We start from the raw sequence: 17,732 nt of genomic DNA, 5'->3' as shown, positions 1-17,732 counted from the left end.
AACGTTATTTTAGACTACGTCTAATTAATTTTATAACTCACAAGAAAATCCTTATTGTAATCCTAATGCCAGCACTAATACTGTATTTCAATTTAAGACAAATGAAAATAATATATAATTCATTAAATACATGCTTATCCTAGCCACAGACCAGATTAAATAGAACTAATTTTAATAATTCTAAACATTATTCCAACTTTAAACATAACTGTGATTCGTACTGATGTGGGTCTGAAGGGCAGTGAGGAAAGGGAGGGGGAAATTGGAAGTGAGAAAATTTCAGAATGGTTACACTATGTAGCAGTTTGATCTGTAAACTTACAGAACACTTAGACTGCTCATTTCAAATGTATCTTTAAGTGCCTCATGCAATATCGAAATAGAAGTAGAGAAATAATCATATATTCAGTTAAATTAACGCATAGTATACCCATGCAGCAAAATAAATTAAACAAATGTAAAAAACAAATCTACACTTTATTCTAACTTTACACTTACCTTTGAAACATACTGATTTATATTAAATGAAACATAAATAAACACATGAGTAATGCAATTTATTTTCTAACCCTAACCCTAAATTTAAATAAAATGTTTTTAAATTAATTTAAATAATAGGACATCTAACATAGATTAAACATACGTAAATTAATATAAATTATTTAGCTAGATGTCCAAGGGTCTTGAAGGATATCAAAGAGGCAGAGGAATGCTAAGAAGACAAGAGAGATTTGTGTTATAGAAGTAGCAAACTAGAATTTTGTGTAGTCCCCAAAATCCACCTCCACACCTTGTGGGCAGATAACCTGGGCTTAAAAGAAACCCCCAGATATGAAGAAACCCAAAAAGCAGACCAGAATTCAGACAAAGAAAGCAGTCCTTGGGTGATGCTGCATCAATAGCTTTCATTAACCAATAGTGGAAGATAAAAACTTAAGATATGCAACATGTTCATTCAGTCATGCCACTGCTGTGACGAGAGATGAAAAGCACTCTGAGTTTCCCAAGGCCGTTTCCCCTCAGTATTGAAAAGACCCAAAAGAAGAATGATGTTGTTTTTTTTTAAGCTAGCACAGCTGTTCCAAAAGTAGTTACAGTGGCCGAGTCAACACACTGAAATTAGGCCTTTCTTAGAAGGAGAAACTGTTTCAAAGTTATCCATTTGGAAAAGAGAAAAAATGATAGATCAGTGTCTGTCAAAATTGGAATTAGTCTTATTAGTTGCCTTGATATTAACAAAGATGGCAGCTTTTTTAAAACAAAACTATGTATGAATATATTGCAGCATGAGTGCATGGCCCCACAAATGGCATGATTCGGTCAGATTCCTACTACAGTTTAAAATCTCATAGTTGAAATGGTCAACATCATTGGATTTTTTGTCACATGAGAAGCTGAAAAAAGTCACTGAGCGACAGGATCATCACTTAATTGAAAGAGAGTGAGATCTACTGCGCAATTCCACCACCAAACTGTCAGATGAGAAAAGAAAATGTCCACCTGAAAATGCTGAGAAAACTATGCATGAGAAACAGAATCCCCATCTCACTGAAACAGATAAGAAGTGTGTGGCTGGTTCACTATCAAAATGTCAGACAAGGAAAGAAAAATGAATTATGAAGACTGTGGAGAACTTTTCTGCAAAGGAAAACATATTTGGTGAAGGAACATGTTAATAAGAAAATTCCTAGCAAGAGGAAAAAGAGAGAATGCTGTGTGTCACATTATGAAACCTTTGCAGTATTCGATAAAAGGAAACTCCCTTTTGGTCCCTCCCTAAATATGGACACTACTGCAAATTTAACTGCAAACCTAAAATGAAAAGCAGGCCCTAATGTGGATTTAGGAGAAACTAGACAAGTTGCATACACTGGAAATCGATAGTCATGTACTTGAGAAAGTTCATGAACCTTGAACGATTTCTGAGTGGTTTACTGAGGCACATCAGGTGCAGATGAAGACATTCAACCTGACTGTTTCATCTAGAAACCCAAATTCATAATATCAACATACATACCTGAGCTAAAGTCACTGAACCAATTTCTGCAAAGAGATCTACCAGTGCCAGGAAATACCAGAGCAAAAACCTCCCTCTTTCATAACTACCATGCTCATGCCACCCCAAAGTACTGTAGCCAACAGCCTGGGGACAAAGCAGATACCTGGGGGAAGAGAGAGGATCTGACTTCAACATCCTGCAAAATGTCAAATTGTTTGATATTTTAAGGAAGGTATGCCCAAGTTCGAAGACAAAAAGAAATAAGACACTTGACACCAGACCAAACATTGTATGAACAAAATGAGGACTATGTTTAGTTGTTTGTCAGAGTATTGTATACAAACAAATCGTCTGACTTAAATATTGCCTCATACGTATAATTTACAAAATTGAATTCCCATTTGGGGTTGATTTCTTTTCATATGGGGTGATATTTTTGTAGACAATCTTTAGGACTCCATTTGTATATCAAAAGACATTCTGACAATGATTTTCTGATACTGCTCCCTTGACTGAGAGAAAATTGGCCATGTCAAAATGCAAGGTCTAAGAATCGTATAAGGAATTCAATTAAAGGAGTAGTTGGCAACCACAGCCAGCATTGTGGTGTGCAACAAAAAATGGTCAGTACCTCAGTATGTAAATATTAATAGATAACTGAGGTTGAAAACTCTAATCCAAAATTCACTTTGGAAATCTACAGCTCAATTCCCCAGTAACAAAATAGTAAATTGGTTGTCCTCACCCTCCTCAAAGTACACTTCACAGCATTCCAAGAAGTATTTCTCTAAAGGGTAATGTATTTGAGTTGATCCTTTACCGTACTGAGTCTCTCTAGTTCTTCCTCTCTTATCAGACTCTTCAAGCACACTCATCTTCACTGTGAGCGGTGGCTCCGATACACAAAAACTCTTTAGTTCACCTGACCCTAAAGGAATCCCTTTGCCCTTGACCAATGCCTCGAGGATAGACCAAAGATTTGCAAATAAACTTTGTGGTTATAATTCCTATGCCATAACTTATCTATCCCCTGTCCCAAAGCTTGATCAACATCTGAGTATTTAAATGTAGCCAATTCAAGTCATAACCTGGAAGAGTGAGTAGGTACTTCTCATATAAAGCTGAGGTCGCCCCAGATGACAGTTTTGAGATGTAATAGGAAGATCCTGAAATCTGTAACCCACGGCGGCAGGTGTGAGAAGTACTGCTGTGGGGTAACTTTCATAACTTATCTGGCACAGGCCTTCCTGCCATAGCGGGTTTAATCCTAGCCGATATTTTCTATCCAGTTACAAATGGCAGAACTTTTATACCCTCTGATAACGGTGTTGAACTTTTTCTGGCGGGGCTGAAAGTCCTACAAGCATTCCATTAGACAGAGTACATCTCAGAAACAAATGCATGGAGCCACGGATAAGTGCCATCAACACGTCCCAATTCAGTCATGCTTGCAATAAGGTCCTTATGCAGGACTAGCTGCTTTCCATTTCATCTACATATTGATTCTATGCCTACTCAATCACTACAAGCCACACTGCTTCTGACTGATGTTAATCATGGTGCCATAAGTACTGGCATCATTTTCTGTTGCACTGTGGTGAATGCAGTGCAAGACGACACTCACTTTATATAAGTCTCTTAGTGGCCACCGTTGTTGGCACAGCAAGTGCTGTGTATCTCTAGACACGTTTCAGGATATTATTAGTTTTCTGCAGAGAGTAACATTTAAATGTGAGGGTGCTGGCAATGCTGCTCGCGGTCTTCTCAGTGTCCTTTACCACTCCGAGAGCACAGGTGCACCCCAATGATCTAGTCAGCCCTACAATTTAACAAGCAGCCAATCAAAAAAGGGGTGGAGAGAGCATACTTCTTGATATACCAGTACACAACTCACTAAGATGCATTGTGGTAAATGCACCCTTACTAAATAAAAATTTGAAGTAGAATTAGAATACTCTGTTTATTGCCTGCTGGAGTGGCGAAGGCTTCAACCTCAAAATGTATGCAATTAAAAACAAGTGGTTGGCATCCTGTGGCCAAAAGAGTAGACACGTGGTGTCCAGTCACAAGATTTTTATGCAACACAAGCCTTAATGACTTCCATAAGTCTGTCGATGCTGTTGATGTCCTTATGTTTTCATGACTGATGAACCTTTTGATACTCTGTTCTTTGATATCAAATCAAATTAGTTTTATGTTGCTTATATTTTATATCACTGCATCTATACCCATATAACTATTTACAGATTTTTAATCGTATGTAAGCCTGCCGTCGTCTTAAATAATGAGCCCGCTTTTGGCCACACCACTAGACAGATGCCATATTTTCTCTTTATTAACACTTCAGGTACTTGTGGCACCTATCAAAAACAAAAGGAACTTCTGACAAGCCTCACTCCGTGAGGAATTAAACAGAAGAACAGTACTCGAGCGACCACAACTGAGCTACATATGTACTTTTATTAACCCCCGGTGTGGTTGTCGGCGCTCTTTGAAAGTGCTTTTTTGGGGCACTGTAGTATGATAGTGACAATTAATTCTCAGGGTTTGACAGGGAAGGTAAATTTATTACAGACGGAGAGTATGGAATGTTAAAACTGTCATAGGAGGAGGCTAAGATGCATTGCGTTTATTTCAATATATACATTAAACCCCAACGGATCATAACAAATTGTTTACATAATAGGATAGGCGAGGTATCTCTGGCTGAACGTGTCCACCTAAAAATGCAAGTTCCACTTGGCGTTCCTCTGTTGTAAATTCCAGTTGTAAATGGTATTTACTGGATCCAATTGTGGCCCATGCGTTATTGAACATGGGACTAAAGGATCCTCATTAGATCCAGATTCAGTACACTATAAAAATTTTCACTGACTTGTACCTCAATGAAATGGTACAAAAGAATTCATTTGGCTCTGCCAGCTCCCCAGAGAAGCAAAAGGGACCAAGTAGTGTGTTCAAGTGGATGGAATGTCATTTCTGGCCAGTGCTCCGGTGGCATGTGACAAAGGAATCTCTCACGTCCCCTAATCTGTGGATGAGGTGGTGGGATGTTTGAGGTCCCAACAAGCCCTGGTAAATTTTAAGATTGTCTAACGGGGCCTGTAAGCACTAGCTACAATTCAACCAATATTCAGTCTAATTCCGAATGCTGTGCATCATTCCACCTTTGGAATGATGTACCGGCCTTGCAAGGGATCTGGATTCATTTACATGAATCATACCCTCTATTCAATTAATCCACCCCAACACTGTAGTTCTCCAACAGAGACTAGTGGTTTACATGGCTAGCAGGGAATTTCTTTGCAAGTACACAACCAATCACTGGCAGCATGGTTTCCACCAGGCATTATGTACTGTCCTTTTTCTAACCTTCTACTATATACCCAATGAAAAGAAACAACAGGGATTGTACTGGTTAATTGAAAAAAAAATCTGAAATCATTGTGCGCATTTAGACACCAATAACCAGATACCAGATTGGAGATGCAAATTGAATTCCCTGGGATTGTCTTCATAGTAGTTCATTTGACATCAGACATCCCTCACACAAGCCATTGGTTCGTCAGAAACCATGTGTAACAGGTCACTGCATCCCCCTACGGGGTATGCATTAGGAAGAGATGCCAAAACTATAGCAGAGTATATGTCACTCAGTGGCTGCTGCGATGGCAAACAACAGGTTTTAGAGGTCGCCTTCCGCCCATACAAAAGCAGATTTTGCTGTACATTGTTTGAAGTGTTGAATGATAGTCTGGAAAATATCCAGCTATTGGCCAGTGCCAAGAGAACAGTTCTGAACTACTGACCAGCCGACTCACTGTGTGTCACATGATATAGGCTCCTTTCACACAGTCGCCCAGTGAGATGCCGATATCACATGGCGGCAGACAATGTGAGCTGAAAACCCTGGCAGAGAGTGTTTCCAAATCACATTGTGTGGAGCCTGAGCATAGCTGAAATACATCAAGAATGCGTAACCTCCCTAGGGCATCAGAGGAAGCCTTTTAAGCCTTGTTGTTGTCGTTGTTTAGGGGCTTAGAGTGCCTCTCAGACAGTGACACCTGCACAAAGTCACACCCCCTACTACAATGACCGAGCCCCTTCTGAAGCACTTATGGATAGGATGTAATGAGATCAAGTCCCCACCTGATACCAGACCCTGCCTCTCCAGGTTACTTCACCTCACATGGTGAGTTTTTTTGGAGGTTGTCAGGTCTTGAACTTTCATTTTATTTTCTATAATGGCCAATGCCTTAGCCTATTGAGTATGTAATTTTTGCATGGTCATATTATTTAATTGCAGTATTTGGTTTCTATTGGAAGATCACTGGATTGTAAGTGGCTTTGTTCACTTCTTTGGCTTAAAAGCAGGTGGAAATAAAACTGCTGTTAAGTCACGGATGTAGCAGCCGATTCCTCTTCCTTCAATGACATCATGTAGGTCTCCCAAGAGCCCAAGGAAGCAGTGAAATGGTGGGTCCCGATAGAAAACTTCCATGGATCTCCAGAGACCAGAAGAAGAGGGTGGCATGCCGGGTGACAGACTGACTTCCCTGCCCTCCCTCAAGCCTCAGCGGGCCTTAGGGAGGTTGGAGAATGGAGGATAACTGTGTGTCTCCGAGAGGCAGGGGAACAGAGGATAACTGTGTCTCATGAAGCTAGGGGAACTGTAAGTGCCTTTTCCTCTCTCCTGCCGGTACACCAAGATATGCAGCAGGCAGCATATTTATTTCTATGCTTGGCAGCAGCACTCACACACCCGCTATCAGCACAGTGTTTGACCTATGCTTCCTCGTGCAGCCTTGTTCACAAACATCCCAAAACAAAAGTCAGAAATGTGCTCCTGCGAGGAAAATCCTATCAAAAATTAACCCTGGAGCGGTGCTTGATATTTATGACAGACACAGACAGTAATTCCCTGTCATAAATATATCTGCATATACAATGATACTAGACATGCATTCCTGCAAATAGATGTGCAATTTGTAAACAAGGATTTGTTTTCTTCAGTTTTTGTGCGAAGAAATGTGTTCTCCGACACCTCGAGCAATATTAGGTATTTTCAATCCATATTCCCCCCTGCAAAAGCATCTACTCCTGCCCTTGACTGAAGTATTTTTTTTTAGCATTTTCAATGAGGAAACTGACTTCAAATGTTTGGTTTCCATCCACAAACTTGAAGGTGTGTGAATATTCACTAACGTGTGATGATGATCTTAACCAGAATTCACCACACACCCTTTTCTACAACTACATTTGTTCACACGTTAGGCTATAAGTAAATGCATGGAAACTGAACCATAGTGGCGGCATTTTCATATAAGCAAATCTCATCTGTGAAGTATAATTCTACCTTCCATGAACATGGAATCAAGAAATATTTTACCCTCCCAAGCACATTTATGTAGCTTTGTAAACTGAATCTAAGTGTGCTACTGAGTCGAGCACCTAAAAACCAATGATCAATGCCCTCATGGCAGGAGGCATGTGAAGAGAAGGTTAGAAGGAGGTGGTGGAGGATGGCAAGAAGACTTTAAAAAAAAAAAAAAAGGAAAAGGAGGGGTTAAGCAGGCCAGAGAGAGGTGGTGAAAATTACAGAATGCCAGGTATATTTTTTTAAAAATACACATATATATATATATATATACACACACACACACCTGATAAGAGTCTAGTGGGACCGTGGGTAGGGGGAATAAGTAACTTCATTTTTTTATAGCTCCTCGTGACATCCTTCCCATGCACAGCTGATTCATGGGGGCACACACACAACAAAAAGAATCGTTGATGGGGTCGGCGTCAATAATGTGAAGTTGTCCACTTCTGTGTTCCCATACTACAACATGCTCACAAGAGGAAAGGTCGCACTTTGCTCCCGTTACCCATGTCATCACTTGGAACTTCTGGGGTGGGGGTCAACAAACCCCATTATCGACAACTGATCTACCCATCTAACATTCTATACTGCTCGTTTTTTTTTTTTTTTTGTTCTGAAAAAAAAAAGCTTTTGTTTGGCTAAAACAGGTATTGTTTCCACTTATTTTATTTAAAAAAAAAAATGACGAGAACCAATTATATTAGCCAGATGGTTGTGGAATTTGCTTTTTGGTAAGTTAGCCATCAAGATAGTTCGTCATAAATTATTGGTTCCTCAATTTTCCCCCAAAAAAGACATCCACAAGTGCAAATCCGTCTCATCTTGAAGGATTAAACTGACACCCAAAGGCGAACATTGCGGAGTCTGCACCAAGCTCAGAGTCTTTTCCTCCCTCTACCACTGGCACAGCCGTTCTCAAGGTCAGTCCGACACTCGCTCTGGAAATCATTCCTAAATGTATTCCCACACCTGATCAGAAATTCATTCCCTCAGAACTTTCGAAAATCATTCCATTGGTCACTTCAGCAATCAGCCCCAGTGTCACTCCACGTCCATTCCCACAGCCAGTCCCGGCGTCACTCCCGCAGTCATTCAGTGAGTCATTTCGGCAATAAATCTCACTGTCTCTCACACCGTCACTTCAACAGTCTATCCCACAGATATTCCCGGGGTGGTCCCCACAGGCACTCGGATAGTCGCAGTCATCCCTCTGTCGCTCATGAAGTAGTTCCCTCCGCCTCTCAGTCATTCCCACAGACATTTCCACTGTCATTTCTACAGTTGCTGGCGGAGACATTCATTTAAAGAGGCCACTCCCTGAAAGATGTCACAGTAGAGTGCGTAATTCGCGCCGGGGGTTGCTGGTGGGGCCCACCAGCATTCATTTTTCGGAAACAGCTCTCATTTTATTTTAACAAACTTTAATTCAGAGCGAGAGAAGCATCAACACGAAGGGGAGAAAGAAGGGGAAAAGAAAGACGAAAAGCGACGCTAAAGGGAGAAAGCAGGGATAACAAAGAACATGCAGGAGTAAGATCAAGAGCCATGGAGCTTCTTGTGCTACATTACAGAGGCTGAGGTGAAATCACGACCAAGCAGCCTTGGTACTGAGCACCAGAACCTTCGAGAGGGCCAGACGCGGGCTTCTGAACAAAACTCTGAGGCCCGGCACTCACTCTTTTACAAACTACACACTGCAACAGACCTCAGACACACAGCTGCCATCATCAAACATTCGAGAACATTTATTGCTGCTGTCAGTGATGCAGCATTGGGCAAAGAACTGTGTTTTTGTCTCTACACAGGATGGGCCCTTCAATCTTGAAGAGCCCAGTTTCATAATCTCAAGCACACTACATCCCGTAACGAATGAGGCAAACATTTTAATTATCTGTGTGTTTCTTTCTGTATTCGAAAGGCTGACTAAGACATTTGAAGCGAGCCTCTTTGTTTTTGGAAACTCGCATTTGTCAGAAACAACCGCCTAGAAGCGCGGCGGATAGTATATGCAGACGGGCCCAGGTGCGCAATCCACGTATCGACGAGATAAGTGCGTCTCGTGGGAGGAAAACTCCTCATTGCCATAAACAGGACGTCGTCTAGATCCGTTATTATGATACACTCCTCTGTCGGTGAAACAAACGGTTCCTTTCCGCTTGTTCCCTGGCACGGAGGCTGCTGCTGTGCCCGCCTCCAGGACTGGCAAGGAGAGGGCAGAGGGTGTCTGGTGCCCAGGGAGAGAAGCAGCCGTGCACATGCCTGCACCCATCAGCACCTGTGCAGAGCGTCGCCCCCGGGAAGCAGCGTTCCTGCATAAGAACCGGGGAGCAACAAATACATCAGGGAATCTTTGACCTTTCTGTGGGAGCAGAAATTCTGTACTTCCCTAAATCCGAGAAGGCAGACTGCCATTTGTCCTGGGCGGGGCCTGACGGAGGTGCGATCGTTTCCCTCTTCTCTAGAGGGACAGGTGTGCCCAGGAAAGCCTGTCTCTAGGAGACATTGTCCACGAGTCTGCAAAATGATGTCCTGTATTAGGGGAGTGCTGTGCTTTAGAAGGGTGTCCATATAAGCGAAGAAAAGTGCGCCCATGTGTGCTGAGGGGAACCCTGTGTAGGCTAAAATGAGTCTGTGTAGCTGTGTAACAGTGGCCAGGCGTCTGGAAATTGGTGTCCTGTGCCTAGAGCGGGGTGATGCCCTCACTTAGGGAGTACTTTCCATGTGCCTTGTAAGAGGATCCTATGCATGGTGAGTGGGTGCCTGTAATTAGGGAGTGGTGTCCCCGTTCCTAGTAGGGTGTCTTGTGCCTGGGGATGGAGCTGCCTGAAATTAGGGAGTGGTGTCCTTGTGCCTTGTAAGGGTGTCTTGTGCCTGGGGACAGTGCTGCCTGTAATTAAGGAGCGGTCTCCCTGTGCCTTGTAAAGATGGCCTGTGCCTATGGATAGTTATGCCTGTAATTAAGGATGGGTGTCCCTGTGCCTTGTAAGGATGTCCTGTGCCTGGGGATGGTGCTGCCAATAATTAGGGAGGGTGTCCCTGTGCCTTGCAGGAGTGTCGTGTGCCTAGGTACAGTGCTGTCTTTACTTAGAGAGCGGTGTCCTTGTGCCTTGTAAAGATGCCCTTGCCTGTTTATGGTGCTGCCTGCAATTAGGGAGAAGTGTCCCTGTGCCTTATAAAGACATCCTATCCCGAGGGACAGTGCTGCCTGTAATTAGTGACTAGTGTCCCTGTGCCTTGTAAAGGTGTCCATGCCCGGGGACGGTGCTGCCTGTAATTAGGGAGGGGTGTCCCTGTGCCTTGTAAGGAAATCCTATGTCTGGGGACAGTGCTGCCTGTAATTAGTGAGTAGTGTCCCTGTGCCTTGTAAAGGTGTCCTTGCCTGGGGACTGTGCTGCCTGTAATTTGGGAGGGGTGTCCCTTTGCCTTGTAAAGGTGTCCTTGCCCGGGGACGGTGCTGCCTGTAATTAGCGAGTAGTGTCCCTGTGCCCTGTAAAGGTGTCCTGTGCCTCTGTACAGTGTTACCTGTAATTTAGGAACGCCATATACTAGATACAAGTACATGTGTCTGGTGAGTACAGTCCTGAGTCTGGTGGGGTGATCTGTGCCTACTGAGTGGTGTACTGTGTCTGGTAAGCGGAGTCCTGTCCTGAGGCTGGTCAGGGGTGTTCTGTGACTAGTGAGCGGTGTCCGGTGTCTGGTGAGGGGTGCTCTGTGTCTAGTGAGAGGTGTCATGTGTATGGTGAGCAGAGTTCTGTGTCTGGTGAGCGGTATCCTGTGTCAGGTGAGCGGTGTCTGGTGAGCGGTGTTCTGTGTCCGGTGAGCAGAGACCCTTGTAGTGCATGGTGTCCTGTGTCTGGTGAGCAGGGTGCTGAATCTGGTGAAGGGTGTTCTGTGTCTAGTCAGTGGTGTCCTGTGTCTGGTGAGCAGAGACTTGTATCTAGTGCATGGTGTCCTGTGTCAGGTGAGCAGAGTCCTGAGGCTGGTCAGGGGTGTTCTGTGACTAGTGAGCGGTGTCCGTTGTCTGGTGAGCGGCGTTCTGTGTCTGGTGAGCGGTGACCTGTGTCTGGTGAGGCAAGTCCTGTGTCTGGTTAAGTGTGTCCTGTGTCTGGTTTGGGATGTCCTTTGTCTGGTGAGCGGGTTTCTGTGTCTGGTGAGAGAAGGCCTGTGTCAGTTGAGCAGTGTCCTGTGTCTGGTGAGGCAAGCCCTGTGTCTGGTGAGTGGTGTCCTGTGTCTGGTGAGCAGTGACCTTTGACTGATGAGCGGTAACCTGTGTAAGGTGAGCAGTAACCTTTGTCTGGTGATCGGTAACCTGTGTATGGTGAGCAGTAACCTTTGTCTGGTGAGGCAAGTCCTGTGTCTGGTGAGCGGTGTCCTGTGTCTGATAAGAGGTAACCTATGTATGGTGAGGCAAGTCCTGTGTCTGGTGAGCGATGTCCTGTGTCTGATAAGAGGTAACCTATGTATGGTGAGTGGAGTCCTGTGTCTGGTGAACGGTGTCCTGTGTCTGGTGACGGTTGTTCTGTGTCTAGTGAACGGTTTCCTGTGTTTGGTTTGCAGCGTGCTCTTTCTGGTGAATGGCGACTTTAGTCTAATGAGCGGAGTCCTGTGACTGGTGAGGAGGGTCTGGTGAGCGATGTCCTGGGTCTGGTGAGTGGTGTCCTGTGTCTGGTGAGCAGTGACCTGTGTCCGGTGAGGCAAGTCCTGTGTCTGGTGAGCAGGGACTTGTGTCTAGTGCATGGTGTCCTGTGTCTAGTGAGCAGAGTCCTGTGTCTGGTGACTGGTGTTTTGTATCTAGTAAGCAGTGTCCTGGGTCTGGTAAGCAGAGTCCTCTGTCTAGTGAGCGGTGTCCTGGGTCTGGTGAGCGATGTCCTGTGTCTGGTGAGTGGTGTCAAGTGTCTGGTGAGCAGTGTCCGGTGAGGCAAGTCCTGTGTCTGGTGAGCAGGGACTTGTGTCTAGTGCATGGTGTCCTGTGTCTAGTGAGCAGAGTCCTGTGTCTGGTGACTGGTGTTTTGTGTCTAGTGAGCGGTGTCCTGGGTCTGGTAAGCAGAGTCCTCTGTCTAGTGAGCGGTGTCCTGTGTCTGATGAGTGGTGTCCTGTGTCTGGTGAGGGGTGTCCTGTGTCTGGTGAGGCAAGTCCTGTGTCTGGTGAGCAGTGTCCTGTGTCTGATAAGTAGAGACCTGTATCTAGTGAGTGGTGTTCTGTGTATGGTGAGCAGAGTCCTCTGTCTGGTGAGGGGTGTCCTGTGTCTGGTGAGCGGTGACCTGTGTCTGATAAGTAGAGACCTGTGTCTAGTGAGCGGTGTCCTGTGTCTGATGAGCAGAGTCCTCTGTCTAGTGAGCGGTGTCCTGTGTCTGGTGAGCGGTGTCCTGTGTCTGGTGAGTGGTGTCCTGTGTCTGGTGAGGCAAGTCCTGTGTCTGGTGAGCAGTGTCCTGTGTCTGATAAGTAGAGACCTGTATCTAGTGAGTGGTGTTCTGTGTATGGTGAGCAGAGTCCTCTGTCTGGTGAGGGGTGTCCTGTGTCTGGTGAGCGGTGACATGTGTCTGATAAGTAGAGACCTGTGTCTAGTGAGTGGTGTCCTGTGTCTGATGAGCAGTAACATGTGTTTAGTGAGTGGTGTCCTGTGTCTGATGAGCAGAGTCCTCTGTCTAGTGAGCGGTGTCCTGTGTCTGGTGAGCAGTAACATGTGTCTAGTGAGTGGTGTCATGTGTCTGATGAGCATAGTCCTGTGTCTGGTGATCGGTGTCCTATGTCTGGCAAATGGTGGCCCTTGCCTAGTGGGGGTACCCTTCTGTCTGTTGAGGGGTGTTCTTTCTCTGGCGAGCGGGTCCCACATCTGAAGAGGTGGTATATGTGCCTGATGGGGTGTGTCCTGTGTCAGGCGAAGGACTCCTGTGTCTGATGAGGGATGTCCTGTGCCTGATGAGCGACACCCCCTTTCCTGGTGAAGCGTGCCTGGTGAGGGGTGCTCTGTGCCTGGTGAGAAGCGTCTGGTGAGCGGTGTACTGTTTCTGGTGGGGGGTGTTCCCTCGCTAGTGAGCAGAGTCCTGTGTCTGGTGATGAGTGCCCTGTGTCCGGTAAGCACTAAGCAGTGCCCGTGTCTGGGAAGGGTGTCTGTTGAGGGGTAATATCCCTCAGGTGAGTGTGTCCTACGTCTGAAGAGGTGTTATATGTGCCTGGTGAGCGGTGTTCTGTGTCTGGCAAGGGGAGTCCTGTGCCTGGTGAGCAGAATCCTGTGTCTGGGTAAGGGGTGTTCTGAGTCTGGTGAGCGGTGTCCTGTGTCTGATGAGCAGTGTCCAGCGTCTGGTGGGTGCTGGCCCTTGCCCTGTGGGGGGTACCCTTCTGTCTGTTGAGGGGTGTTCTCTCTGTTGAGAGAGTTCTGCGTCTGAAGACTTGACATATGTGTGTGGTGAGGGGTGTCCTGTGTCAGGTGAGCAGTGTCTGTGTCCGGTGAGGGACTCCTGGGTCTGGTGAGGAGTGTCCCGTGTCTCGTAAACGATGCCCCGTGCCTGGCCAAGGGTGAGTAGTGAGGGGTGTTCTCTGGTAAGCAGTGCCCCGTTCCTGTGGCGCGGCGTCCTATGCCCGGTGAGGGGCCTCTTTGGCTGGTGAAGGGTGCTCCGCGCCTCCCTGCCTACTGAGTGGTGCCCTGTGTTGTGTGAGGAGTGTACCTGTGTCTGGAGGGCGCTCGTGTGCCTTTGGAAGGCAGTGCCCAGGTCCCAACAGGACCTGTCCCCAGGCCGTGCACCGTGGTGGGCTCCTGACTCTCCCCTAGCCCTCCTAGGGGGTCGGTGCTTACCTGTACTTATGGAAGGGTGGATGGTTCCACCTAAGTACACGCCTCGGAAGGGAATCCTCTAAAACTGTGCAGTTGGTGCACAGGGCATTACTCAGCGTCCAACTTGCAGTAGAGTCTGAGCAGTGTGTGTGTATTTCAGCTCCTGTCATCCTGCAGTCCGTGCTGTGTGTTTGGCTCAGTGTGCCTGGAGGGCCCATGCCGTCCTTGGAGTGCCCCTGCACCTGTCTCCTCAGCCTGTGGGTGAAACACGGCAAGTGCCACCACCTGTTCTTGCCCCCTCCATCCCTCTCATGCCTCTCAACTCTCACCTGCTGGCTGTGCTGGCTCCGGCGGTGGATCTGTGGGGAGCGCGGGGTCCGCAGTCTCTCCCGGCCAGACCAGGACAGGAGCTCCGGGAGATGGACCTGCTCAGCAGCGCTCCTCTCTCATCCGCCGCCTCCCTCCCTACATCAGCAGCCAGTCCTCGTCTCCCAGCGCCCCGCCCTCCCTCACTCCCGCCCGACGCCAGCCTCTTCCCAATCTGTCGCCTCTCTCCGCTCACCGCCTGCCCTTCCCTCCAGTCTCTGGTCAGCCTCCCCCAACCAGTACTGTTCAGTCCACCGCGACAGAGATTTATCCCAGGCACCATCAATCCGTCCGAGAGGCAGGACCAGCCCGCTGAACCCTCTTTACTGCCACCCACCCACAACATGGTACCTCCCTTCTCCAACTGCTGCCTATCCACTATAAATAATCAGGGCCACTGGAATTATGCGATTGTGCGGCGCTTTTCGCATAATTATAGATTTGCCGTATTTGCCACATAATCCATCACCTCCCGCATAAACTGACAACACCACCCATATAACCACCCACATACAATTCCACCAATCTATCGAAATACAATACCCTAGTACGTGAACCTATCTACAACAATACCCACCTAACCATCACAAATCCCACCCATGCAACTATCTACCTAGAATGCCATTGATCATACTACCCACTTACAATGCAACATATTCTGATATATATTTTCGTGGGAGCTTCTATACAGCTGCCAAGCCATGGCAAATGGCCACTTGCTAAAACACTGCCTTAGGTTATCCACCTAAAATAAAAATCAAATACCTTTGCATTTACAAATGAAACCCACCCAGCTAATATTTGGCAATGTGTCATATCTTTAAGTGCCAACAATCATAACTTCTCATTCAACTGGCAACTGACAATAAAACCTATACGGCTATTTTACCTACCCGTAGTCCTATCCACCTAATCATCCTCCCATAGTACCACTTCTACAACTACACATGTACAATGCCATCACCCAACCGTCCGATTACAATGTTTCATATGCAGACACTCAGTTATTTACAGGTTGCACAGAGTTACAAGGTCACCTCAAGGCCACTCCAGATGTTCCCCTGGAGTGGTCATCATTTAATGTAACCACCTACAACACCTCCATACAACAACCTGCCTTCAATGTCACCCACCCAGCTATTATCTGCCCGAGCCACCATTGAACCACCCACTGACACCACAACTACCAACCCACAGTAACATCCACGAACCTAACCACCGACATTACCAGGTTAGCAGAGAAGCACCTGCAATGCCACCTGTGCAATTACCATTGTACAATCCCAGTATTCAAAGATTCTTTCTTGTGTTTACGCAGCAGTTCCGTATAGCACCAACATATCGACTACAGCACCGACTTAATTGTCCCAATTAAAATATCACTCACACACTGTCCACTTTGCAGTGCCCCAATCTATTTATCCCTTGCAGCACAGACCCACCTATATCACCCACCTCCAATAGCACCTCCCACTACCCTCAGAGCTGCATGCACACACACTGTCCACTTTGCAGTGCCCCAATCTATTTATCCCTTGCAGCACAGACCCACCTATATCACCCACCTCCAATAGCACCCTCCCACTGCCCTCAGAGCTGCATGCACACACACACTGTCCACTTTGCAGTGCCCCAATCTATTTATCCCTTGCAGCACAGACCCACCTATATCACCCACCTCCAATAGCACCCTCCCACTGCCCTCAGAGCTGCATGCACACACACAGCGTATTTCTTAGGTGGCACATTCGATCTGAGCACCTGCATGCTGACATCACATATCTTAATGAAACCACGTTCTCACCTGTTGACAGCCAGTGGAACTGGAAGACGCAGTCCTGCAGATAGCCACGAACATCTTGCATGCAGTTTCCAAATGCTCCCATCTTCGGACCCGCCCTGGCACGAGCCTTGATTCTCACAACCAGAAACTCCCCAGGTGCCCCTCCCAGGCAGCTCTCTCGGATGTCAGCCCATCTCCGGAAACAGGCACGTACATAGGATAAAACAATGTCCCTTGTTTATGTTCTCTCGTCGCTTTCCCCTGTGCGTATCAGGTCAGCATTCCCAGGGCTAGAAGCAGAGGGTGTTCTGGTGGGGTGGGGGCTTGCACCGGTCAGCCCAACACCACTCTTCTCACGTACAGGCATACACTGTGCGAGCCAGCAACACACTCCACATCCGGGGAGCAAGGGTGCTGGTGGTGCTGATGTTGCTAATGCAGAGAAGGTGGGGGGTTGCCATGGCGACCTAGGCGGCATATTTGAATAAAAATTGATGGGGATGCCAATCGCAGATTAGGGAAACTCCTTCGTCAAGATTTGAAATTGCTTTTGTATTGTCCAATTGTTAGACGAGAACAGCGGGCGCAAAGTCAGCAAACAGAGTCACTGTTGCTTTATAACAGTCCATATCTGTGTGGTACGGAAACTGCTACTTTTCCTTATGCTCACCTACACCATACCTTAGTTTAAAAGGTGTTCTGCAATTAGCTGCATTCGAGATGGCAGTCCTCTCTGACGATCATTTTTTCCACAGTAAATGTTATATATAGCAAAAGTGGCAAAGCAATGTAAATAGCAACGCGCTACTCGCAGTGGGGCTGCTGCTAGTGGTGCGACAGGCTATGCGTGTGCGTGGGAGTGCCGTGGTTACTGTTATGAGTGCCAGGCTGACCATTTCCCTGGACGTCTTTAAAGGTACTGTTTTTAGGCCTGGATATTCATGGCATAACCAAATGTAATCTGGATTTGTGGAATGATTTTGCTGTAATCGAACTAGTCAGAAGATAACACCCGAAAACAATTATTTGTGGATGTAAAAGTCTGACAGTGTCGTTACTGAACTGGATTCATGTGCCCCTCTAGTGTTTGTGTATGTTTGTGTGCATGTGTGTGTGTGTGTGGGGGGGGGGTGTCTAAGTCTATTTCTTGTGTATCTCAGTATTTCTGTCGGTCTGCATGTTGGCTAGTGAGTACACAGACCCATGTACAGTGTCACAGTGAGTGTGTGTGTGTGCATGTGCATGTATGCAGGTCGATTTGTCTGCGCTTGTCTATCTGGGTGGACTGTGCATGTGCTTGTGTCTGTATTTGTGCCTTTCTGTAACAGGTGGGCAAGGTTATGCGCTCGAGTCTGTGTGTGAACGAGTTCCACCTCGATGTTTTCTCTGGGGTAATGGGGCCAAGCACACTGAGATTTGGTGGGACTGTGTG

General features: G+C 46.5%; 1 protein-coding gene across 11 annotated transcripts in view; it reads right to left on the bottom strand.

Moving 5' to 3' along the window:
- The window catches only part of SLC24A2 (solute carrier family 24 member 2), a 775,567-nt gene extending 758,828 nt beyond the window's left edge, over nucleotides 1-16,739 (bottom strand). For 3 of the 11 annotated variants that reach the window (XM_069239238.1, XM_069239247.1, XM_069239229.1), the window contains exon 1: nucleotides 14,481-14,618. The gene's annotated coding sequence lies outside the window, so the exon portion shown is untranslated. Of the gene's footprint in view, nucleotides 1-14,480; nucleotides 14,917-16,321 lie in introns of those variants that run through there. The other 8 variants (XM_069239182.1, XM_069239223.1, XM_069239154.1 and 5 more) reach the window with 6 other exon arrangements.
- Nucleotides 16,740-17,732: the final 993 nt, after the last annotated feature.

The sequence above is a fragment of the Pleurodeles waltl genome, chromosome 1_2 (genome assembly GCF_031143425.1).
Source record: "Pleurodeles waltl isolate 20211129_DDA chromosome 1_2, aPleWal1.hap1.20221129, whole genome shotgun sequence".
NCBI lineage: Eukaryota > Metazoa > Chordata > Amphibia > Caudata > Salamandridae > Pleurodeles > Pleurodeles waltl.
The sequence above is the reverse complement of the archived record's forward strand: the minus strand, read 5'-3'. Positions and strand labels throughout refer to the sequence as shown.